Raw genomic sequence first — 10,470 nt, forward strand, 5'->3', positions numbered from 1 at the left:
GCCTGCGCAAAACTAATGCGCATAAGAAACGGCGTCTGCTATCAAAACCTGGAGATCAACGCATCGACGCAAAAACTGTCATTTTGTAAGTTTGGAACAAAAAATCAAGGTCAGAACAGCTATATAATCGCTATTGTGTGTTCAGCGTAGCAATAGGGTCCGATATTTAGACTAGAACAAGTATAATGCGACTCGTCTTCGACTCGTCGGCATTATACTTGTCTCGTCTAAATATCGGGTCTATTGCTACCCTGCTACCACCACTGCAGAATTCTAGAGGGTCCATCCCAATAAACATGCCAGAACTGGGCCACTGCTGGCTTTTTGCTGGCAAGTTTGGTAAAGCTGGCCATAAAAAAACCAACACTGGGCCAATTATGGTTTGCCAACAAAGGCCCAGTTATGGCTTGCCATCACTGGCCCATCTCTGGCATTCCAGTAATATTGTCGGCCAGTAAAATGCCTTAATTGGCCCACTGTTGGCACGCCATTGGTGGCCCAGTGCTTGTTTGCCAGCATTGGGCCATAGGTGGCGATTTGCTGGCAATTATAGGTGGGTTTTTGCTGGCACGCCAGCAGTGGGCCAATGCTGGATAATTGCTGGCAAGAAGATCTGCGACAGCACAGCGGTATGACTTTCTCACTTGGAGTGACGTAATGTACAAACAAATGTCGAAATATCTTGACGTCACTCGTGATGATGACGCATTGTCAACTAAATCCGGCCCGCGGTGGTTCTGCAGATGTCCGGTTATTGGCTCACGTAAGTGTAGCCTATGCGATGATAAACTTTGTCTGTCTGTGCGTGCGTATGTATGTATGTATGTATGTATGTATGTATGTGTGTATGTCTGTGGTAGAAACTTTAACATTTCCGAGTCTATGGATTACGTCAGTCTCGGTCAAAAGTGTTCGACGTGTGTGATAGAAACTATTTGAAGACGTCACATTATGACGTAAGAGGGTTAGACGTCACGCAAAGGAATTACTGAAAGTCTCGGTCATTGTTATTGTGAGCGGGCCGAGACTTCTTGGCAGATCCAGGGTCTCGCTTTCTTGCATAGTTTCACCTATGCTTACTGTGTGTGTGTGTGTGTGTGTGTGTGTGTGTGTGTGTGTGTGTGTGTGTGTGTGTGTGTGTGTGTATGTGTGACGGAGTGATTGAGTTTGTGTTACTGTTTGTCGATTTCTTACGTGAGCCTTGAAGGCTTCGCCTCTTGTTTGTTTTGCATTCAACTTCAAGGAATTTCCAAAGCACCTTCTTCGATTTCAGTACGCGTCCGATCTCCTCCGGCTAGAAGCAAGCGTGGTGAGTTTCACAAACAGTTGTGTGAGCAGGTCGTCGCAACGGCGTTAGATCTAGTATCTTCTTGTTCTTTTCCTCCGTTGTCGGTCTTTTTTTCAACTTTCTTCTGCTGGACGTTTGAGTCAGTTCGCAAAATATAATAGACTTTAAGAAGTCGTCCTCTCTGTAAGAAAGAATCTGCGCGCGCGCGCGCGCGCGTGTGTGTGTGTGTGTGTGTGTGTGTGTGTGTGTGTGTGTGTGTGTGTGTGCGCGGTTCGTGTGTGCGTGTGTGTGTGTGTGTGTGTGCGCCCGCGCGCGCGGTTGTGTGTGTGTGTGTGTGTGTGTGTGTGTGTGTGTGTGTGTGTGTGTGTGTGTGTGTGTGTGTGTGTGCCTTTTTCCTTTCTTTGTGTGATTGAGTTTGTTTTGTCTCTGTCAAAAGAAAAGCACCATAGGCATTTACCATAAGCTTACTTGTAATGTAACCAAACCAATTGCATCTTGTGAATGTTGACATTGAGTATGTGTCTATTCACTCCAGGACAAAGATTTGTGCAAGTGTCTGACTGCCCAACTGGATAAGATGCAGCTCGCCTGGGTCTCAGTTCCTGAGAGAAACGCAAGAGAGCTGTCCGAGACAACGTAAGCTTCGCAGGTTAGATCAAAATACATATTCCTGTTGACCCCTTACTTCTGCTTGGCATTTTAGTCAGTTCAGAAAATATGATAGATTACAAGAAGTCGTCCTCTCTGTGAGAATGCCTCTGTGTGTGTATGTGTGTGTGTGTGTGTGTGTGTGTGTGTGTGTGTGTGCGCGTGTGTGTGTGCGCGTGTGTGTGTGTGAGCGCGCGCGCGTGCGTGCGTGCGTGCGTGTGCTGTTTGCTTGCATGCCTGCGTGTATGCTTGGTTGTTTGGTTGTTTGGTTGTGTGTGTGTGTGTGTGTGTGTGTGTGTGTGTGTGTGTGTGTGTGTGTGTGTGTGTGTGTGTGTGTGTGTGTGTGTGTGTGTGTGTGTGTGTGTGTGATATGGAATAATGAATTAAAACCAACAAAACTCGTTTGCTTTCATGTTTCAAGAGGTGAACGGCAGGAGGACTTGAGAGTTTCAATGGCTTACCGTAGGCTACGACGTCAGGACAAAGAAAAGAAGCGTTATCTCAACGTTGCGGATGCGAACAGAGAAATGACAGAATCAAGACAATCCTACGGAGGTTTACTGGGAAGTGAACAAGAAACATTCCTGCCTTTGATCATCATGTCTCGAGTGTGAAATTTAGAACGCTGTACAAATAAAATAAAACAGTGAGCAACTGAAAACAAAGCGTACGTTTCTGTAATGTTTCGGTAATGAGTCGTTGCTGTTTGGAAGCTTTACATTTGTTTTGTTTTTAATATATATTACTGTATTGTTGTTGTGCCCGCTATAACTGCGTTGATGACGATATTCTGTCAAAACCACTGCCTTTACTTGCCAGATAAGTTACACGACAAAATTAATGTGATTAGCATTTCAATTGCATTTTACTGATGAATTTGATAATTACGCATATGCATATTGCTAATGTACAGCTTGACAGCATTGCCCTTTGCTTTATTTGCGCACGTCTTGCCGCCAGCATGGGTTGAAAAGTCCATTGATGTGCTGTGTTTTGTTATTGTTATTACATTCACAGTAAAAAATGACAAAACAAAGCATATTTATAGACTTCTAACAACCATCTATGGGCTAACAAGACTGTGCAGATCGAGTACATGAATAGAGCCGTCATTCTATCCGAATCAGTGGTATTGGTATATTTCCTGCAACTTATTGGCATTTTGCTGGCAATGGTAAAGACAGAAATATGGCATTTTGCCGGGCCACAACTGGCCCGGTAATTTCAGCAGGTAAAGGGCCATTAACGGAAAATATTATGGAAAAAAGTTTTTTTTATATGGAACTAAAAACCTGCAAAATGCTGGCAAAATGCTGGCAAAATGCTGGCAAAATGAGAGAGAGAGAGACACAGAGAGACACAGAGAGACAAAGAGAGAGTATTCTGTACCCGATATTGATTGTGAATCGATACCACGGCGAACACTCTTCGTCAGGTTCATTATCAACATGATTAATTAGCACTCACGCACTGGCTCTCAATCCATCTCGCTGTCTCCCTGCATCACGCCGAGGTCGATGAGACCTCGATCCTTGCCTCTAAGGAGAGAGGGAGAGAGAGAGAGAGAGAGAGAGAGATCTCCTACATGTCCAATATGTCCAAGTTAGTGGTGGGTCCAATATGTAATGTCAAAATGATATCCATGATATATACTTCTGCCCTCTGTTTGTACGACTGGAATCTGACGAGTATGGCGTGACCCACCCGACGTGCTTGATCGATCAGAATCATATCACTAATCTGCAGTTCGTGTTTGATAAAGTCACGTACCTTTGTCTCACAGCCATAGTGCTCCGCACCAGTCCCAGGGCCCATACCAAAAAACAACAAGTTATTTCGACGGCTCTGGTTGTCAGCAGTATCACACTTATCCTCCACCATTTCCAACCTAGAGCGGAGATCAGCGTTATCTTTTTTGACCGAGTCACACTGTTCACACATAGCATCCACATCAGCCTGCAAAATGTCACAATGGTCAGCGATTTGACTCACTCGACTCGTTAGTTTGTTCTCCAGCTCCAATAGTCTTGTGTCAATGAGAGAGGAGAGAGATTTCTGTGAGGTTTGAAGTTCCTTAATTGCAGCAGCCATCATTTCCACAGCCACAGATAAACGATCGTCCCTGGTTTCACACACCCCTGCACTGACACTCGACTGTTCTGTGTCACTCATAGCCTGTGTGACAGTAGCCTTTGTGTTGACGGCACGTGAACTTTCCTTTCTTTCTGTAGCCACGCTTGACTGACCAGGGCCGGGGTTCGGCTCTACACCAGCCATAAGGAGAAAGGCGAGTAAACTCGCCACGCTGAGTAGGCCTGCTGTTGTGTGTAGTTTCAGACCCCGGATCCGTTTTGCAGATTTACACGCATATCTCGTCAGAATTTTCACCAAAACTGACACAAAAAGACCAACAGCAGCGCGGTACACTTGTATATCACATGCCATTTTAAAACTTGATCATTATTGGCTGAAAATAACGATAATTTCACTAATTTGCCGGAGCGATGCGAAAGACGTGTTGACAGCACCGTGAACTCGAACACACACACACACACACACACACGCACACACACACACACACACACACACAAACTCAGAGAGACAGACAGACAGACAGACACAGAAACAGAATCACACAGAGAGCATCACAGACACACACACAGACCGATCAGACCTCCTACCGCTGAGGCACAAACAGACCCGATACGCTAGCAGTCTCCGTTTCCTGCAGGACATTGGGCACTGTGTCGGCCACAGAATAGAAATAGAACAGAAGCGGCAACGCCTCTTCGCAAGGGCGAACTGTTGGTTCAAGCCCGTCATTGCGTCCGCCATGTTGATGTGTTTGCAGCCGTCTCGGTCTAAGCCACTCACAACACTGAAAGGTTATTTACACAAAATTTAACGTTTAGGTATCTCGGATGTTTTTCAAGCTAGACCTCTGAAACTTTGTACATTGTCCGAGTTTGATGATCTTACAAAGTGACCCCAGTTTGGTTGACCCTCGTCAAGTATTTGGGTCACAGCGGGGTCATGTTCGTCAGTTCATAATTACACTTAACGTTGAGGTTATCTTGGAGGTTTTTCAAGCTAGACCTCTGAAACTTTGTACACTGTCAGAGTTTGATGATCTTACAAAGTGACCCCAGTTTGGTTGCCCCTCGTCAAATATTGGGGTCACAGCGGGGTCATGTTCGTGTCACAAAAACTTAACGTTTAGGTTATCTCGGAGGTTTTTCAAGCTAGACCTCTAAAACTTTGTACACTGTCAGAGTTTGATGATCTTACAAAGTTTGGTTGACCCTCGTCAAATTTTGGGGTCACAGTGGGGTCATGTTCGTTTCATAAAAACTTAACGTTGAGGTTATCTCGGATGTTTTTGAATCTAGGGCTTTGATACTTTGCAGATATCTAGGGATTGATAATCTACCGTGGCGTATACCAACTTGACATAAGTTAGATTGACCCTCGTCAACTTTTGGGGTCACAGGGGGTCATGTGCGATTCATAATAAGTCAACATTGACGTTATCTCGGGCGTTTGTGAAGCTAGAGCTTTGAAACTTTAAACACTTGAAGGGTTTGATAATGTTCCGATGTGACCCTAGTTTGGTTGACCCCCGTCACATTTTGGGGTCACAGTGGGGTCATCATTGTAAAAGCTTTACATTGAGGTTTTTCACACACTGACACACACACACCCACACTGACACACACACACACACACACACACACACACACACACACACACACACACATAATACGCTTGGTCAGCAATGTCATCACTTTTGTGATATTCTCCACAGTTTACGAAACCAACCAATTCATCTTTATTGTGATTGTATGAAAGGGCCTTGGTCACTGTCATCCCATCCAAAGAGAGGGTCACTCTTTTTATATTTAGTCAAGTTTTTTCATGCTCTTGGAGTGCGTGTGTTCTCAACTGAACCATTTCTAATAGACCAGGACACAAACCAACCTGTGTCAGTACAGTTGTAAATCTCCTTCTCAGGGTGCTTGGGTGAGGGAGAAGAAATCCTGGTGATCAAAGAACAGCGTAGGCTGAAGTACTTCCGAAATAAACTGCTAGACAAAGCTCGAGTGCTTCTTTCTCGTTTGTCCAATAATTTTCTTTGTCTTTTTCAACAAAATCTTCATCAAAGCTGCTGGCCCTGGTGGAAGATTGGACAGCAACTTTTCTGTTGTGGTTTTCTTTTCCAGCTCATGGCGGGCGATCACTGTAGCATGTTTCATTAATTTTTAAGCCACCAAGCTGAAATGCAATACCGAAGTCCGGCCTTCGTCGAAGATTGCTTGGCCAAAATTTCAATCAATTTGATTGAAAAATGAGGGTGTGACAGTGCCGCCTCAACTTTTACAAAAAGCCGGATATGACGTCATCAAAGACATTTATCAAAAAAATGAAAAAAACGTCCGGGGATATCATACCCAGGAACTCTCATGTCAAATTTCATAAAGATCGGTCCAGTAGTTTACTCTGAATCGCTCTACACACACACACGCACACACACACACACACATACACACATACACCATGACCCTCGTCTCGATTCCCCCTCTATGTTAAAACATTTAGTCAAAACTTGACTAAATGTAAAAATCGTACACGCTCTCCTGTTCGCGCAGCTATGCTGGTTTGACTATTGTTGCTGCAGTTAATTACACAACAATACCGTCCTCTCGGACACTTCTCTCTGGAGCCTCCGTGCAAACATAAGAAAATGGCGGCCCGAGGTTTTCCGGAAAATCACGGAACATCCCGAAGACGTGAATGCCGCTTCTGTTCTATATGTATTCTGTGGTGTCGGCTAGCAATGCACCCCACTGAGTACAGCGAGAAGAAGGGAGGTTCCGATCAAACCAATGTTCCTACTCCGGTCGATCCCTGCCCTGAGCCACAAACACTGGCACATATTATGTCTTATTGATCATCTGCTAATTGGAAAAGTCGCGGGTCACATGTTTGAGTGGGAAGGGGGAAGGATGGTGAGTCTGGGTGCACAAATTCTGTTCATTAGGCCTAAAAAAAAAATAGGTGTGGTTACGGTAACCCGACCTACCCTATTTTTTGGGGCCGACCCTATAACTTTTTATTACATTTGTCAAAAAAATACACACAAAAAACAAGTAAACGAGTCCAGACAACACAATGAAAGCGAAAGCGCCCGAGTCGCACACTTATTTCTCTGTCAAGTAGGTTTAATTTGTACACATTAGAAAAAAAAGTTAAAAAACAAAAAAGTGATTGCCTACCTTCATACCCTATTTTTTTTGGCCATGTTACCGTAACCACACCTATTATTTTTTTTGGCCTTACGTTGCGGGCTGCCGATGCAGTGTTGTTGAAAGTGCAGTGTGCACTCTTGTGCAACCTCGGCGACCCCCCCCCCCCCCCCCCCCCCCCGACTTATATAGAACGAAAACATATCTGACGAGGTAATTAATTGATACAACACACACACACACACACACACACACACACACACACACACACTCACACACACAAACACACACACACACACACACATACACACACAAACACACACACACACATACACACACACAAACACACACACACACACATATACACACACACAGAAACACACACACACACACACACACACACACACACACACCACCACCACCACCACCACCACCACCACCACCATCCTAGTCTCAAAAAGCGAACGAGAGAAAGAGAGAGAGAAGATCCTCCACCAACAGCAACGCCATCATAGCCAGGCAACACCCCCGTGTTATCAATCCCAAATCAACAGTCAATGTCGTAAATCATCATTCACTTCATAAACCCCTCACACTCAATACGGGTCAACGCAAATCCTCTATTACCCCCTCAGTATTATTATTTCCGCAGATCCTGTATTGCCTGTTTAAAGGCCTGTGGTGCTACTGGCAATAACAGGGTCGGGAACAATCAGTTAAAACCCCATTGCGGGTAAGCAGGGCCGAGGTGCCCGAGAAAGTTACCAACCGGTATAGGGAGTCAGCCGCGGTGTTGGATTCGTTGAAATTGAGATTTGTTGTGATTTCAACGAATCAGACCCCGCGGTTTGTTCTCACCCGTTTAGGTTTCGCCCACTTTCACCCACTTTCACCCACTTTTGCATGAGTCCGGGATAATCTTCACTGAGGGTACAGTGTTTCCCGGACCTCGAGCAGGGCTCCCCACGGACACCCCTCCTGGAGGGTCCCGGGACCCCCACTTTCAACTTTTAGAGGGTCCATGGACCCCCGCTGCAGAATTCTAGAGGGTCCATGGACCCCCACTGCAGAATTCTAGAGGGTCCATGGACCCCCGCTGCAGAATTTTAGAGGGTTTTAAGGGTCCAAAAACCGAAAAGTCCTGCGTACTTATAAAACATTGTGGTCAGGCATACTGAGCTGTGAACTATAGCTGACGATTGATTTCTGAAAAATTAGCTACGGGACGCACGATAAAGGAAATTTAGTGCGTCCCAGGACCCGCTCTTTTAAAGTTAAGTGCGTCCCGGGACCCCCTCTATACATTGCTAGTACGTGTTTTCGGATTCTAGTGCGTATAGGACGCAGGGACGCGAACTTTGGGGAGCCCTGTCGAGTCTTCTTTACCAGCCCAAAGTAAAAGCCAGTAGATATAGGTAATACACGAAAGATTATGAAACGAACCAACAACGTTTTACCGAGGTAACACACACCTGGTTTAAAGATAGGGGGGGGGGGGGGTGAAAGGGCTCGCAAACAGTATCGCTCATTCGTCTACATTGACAGTTCATGATTTGTAAGGTGCAATGGAACCCCCCGTTTAAGGCTCCCCAATGTATGACTACCCCCTTGTATGGCCTTGATTTGTCACATTTTCTGTTCATAACGTTTGTAAATTTACCCCCATTATAAGACTCAGAGTCTTTGGAGGTCTTAAAAGGGGGGTGGGGGGGGGTCCAATTTACTTTAAAAAAACTGATAAACTGATCGAGCAATCCGTACATTCTTCTGATTTCCTGCCTGCTGTTTCGAAGCATAAGCAGACTTTGTCGAGGTCTGTCAATCCTCATGATATAACTTTGCAATAGTAATAGAGCGTGCACTGACTCTGCAGAAATGCGGGACAATTATCAATAACACTGACGTTGCACAGAGCTAGATCAGGTACACTGATACGATTGTATTTAACAGCAGAAAACGACAGTGAAAGGGCAAACAGAAGTTTAACAGCCACGTGTTAAAGAATATCGTTGCAGCACTCATTTGACTTAGTGCAAATGGAGTGAATGCCGCTTTGCTTTTTACTCGGACAAACATTCAGGCATGGGAATTGAAAATTGTAAAAAAGGCTGAAAATTTATAACTGAAGACGCGAAGCGTCAAGTCGAAGGCGCGAAGCACCTAGCCTTACTAGGGGGGTCCGGGGGCAAGCCCCCCCGGAAAAAAATTCTCCAAAGAACCCAGAGGGTGCAATCTGGTGTCATCTGAGCTCCAAGTTTGCCATGAATTTCTGTTTTTAGAATCAGAGTTTTTAGTACCAATGTTTGCTTTTCTAAGAAGAAAAAAAATATACATATATATGGTTTAAATTTGTTAAAAAAATTATCTGTTGAGACAAACAGGAAAATGTAACTTGTAACACAATCTATGCAATCTGGTTTACTTTCAAACATAAAAGTTCAAGTAACTGAGGCGGGCGGTAGCAGTGCGTGAACAAAGTACGGAAAGTTTTCGCGGGCTTTTGCGCAAAGCCAAAAGTAACCGGTGCTTTTTTTGTGTGCCTCCCCCCTTTATTTTTTCGGCGGACACTTTTGCTTTTTCGGCGGAACAAAAAAAAAATGCGGACAATTCCCATGCCTGTTAAATATTTATTTACATTGGAAGAGGCATATCAATTATCACTAGCGAGGGTTGTGATAGGAGCTCGTGTGAAGTTATTTGTCCGAGAAAAAGCAGGGGTATTCACTCCATCACAACCCATACAAACTCGACAGTTATTTTCAGATTTCGTCTATTAACTTACAACAGAGCAATGTAGTGAAACACAAGCAATGCGGGAACGGATCTGGGGCGATATTTATCATTACTCAGCGACAACAGAGCAATGTAGTGAAACACAAGCAATGCGGGAACGGATCTGGGGCGATATTTATCATTACTCAGCGACAACAGGGCAATGTAGTGAAACACAAGCAATGCGGGAACGGATCTGGGGCGATATTTATCATTACTCAGCGACAACAGAGCAATGTAGTGAAACACAAGCAATGCGGGAACGGATCTGGGGCGATATTTATCATTACTCAGCGACAACAGAGCAATGTAGTGAAACACAAGCAATGCGGGAACGGATCTGGGGCGATATTTATCATTACTCAGCGACAACAGGGCAATGTAGTGAAACACAAGCAATGCGGGAACGGATCTGGGGCGATATTTATCATTACTCAGCGACAACAGAGCAATGTAGTGAAACACAAGCAATGCGGGAACGGATCTGGGGCGATATTTATCATTACTCAGCGACAACAA

The 10,470-nt window shown here is 44.8% G+C and overlaps 1 long non-coding RNA gene across 1 annotated transcript; it reads left to right on the forward strand.

Annotated features, from left to right (window-relative positions):
• The first annotated feature begins 289 nt into the window (after window positions 1-289).
• On the forward strand, window positions 290-2,650 carry LOC138955183 (uncharacterized). Its single transcript, XR_011452134.1, has 3 exons — window positions 290-1,309; window positions 1,824-1,937; window positions 2,358-2,650. It is a non-coding gene; the product is annotated as an uncharacterized lncRNA (long non-coding RNA).
• Window positions 2,651-10,470: the final 7,820 nt, after the last annotated feature.

The sequence above is a fragment of the Littorina saxatilis genome, unplaced genomic scaffold, assembly GCF_037325665.1.
Source record: "Littorina saxatilis isolate snail1 unplaced genomic scaffold, US_GU_Lsax_2.0 scaffold_2846, whole genome shotgun sequence".
Classification (NCBI taxonomy): Eukaryota; Metazoa; Mollusca; class Gastropoda; order Littorinimorpha; family Littorinidae; genus Littorina; species Littorina saxatilis.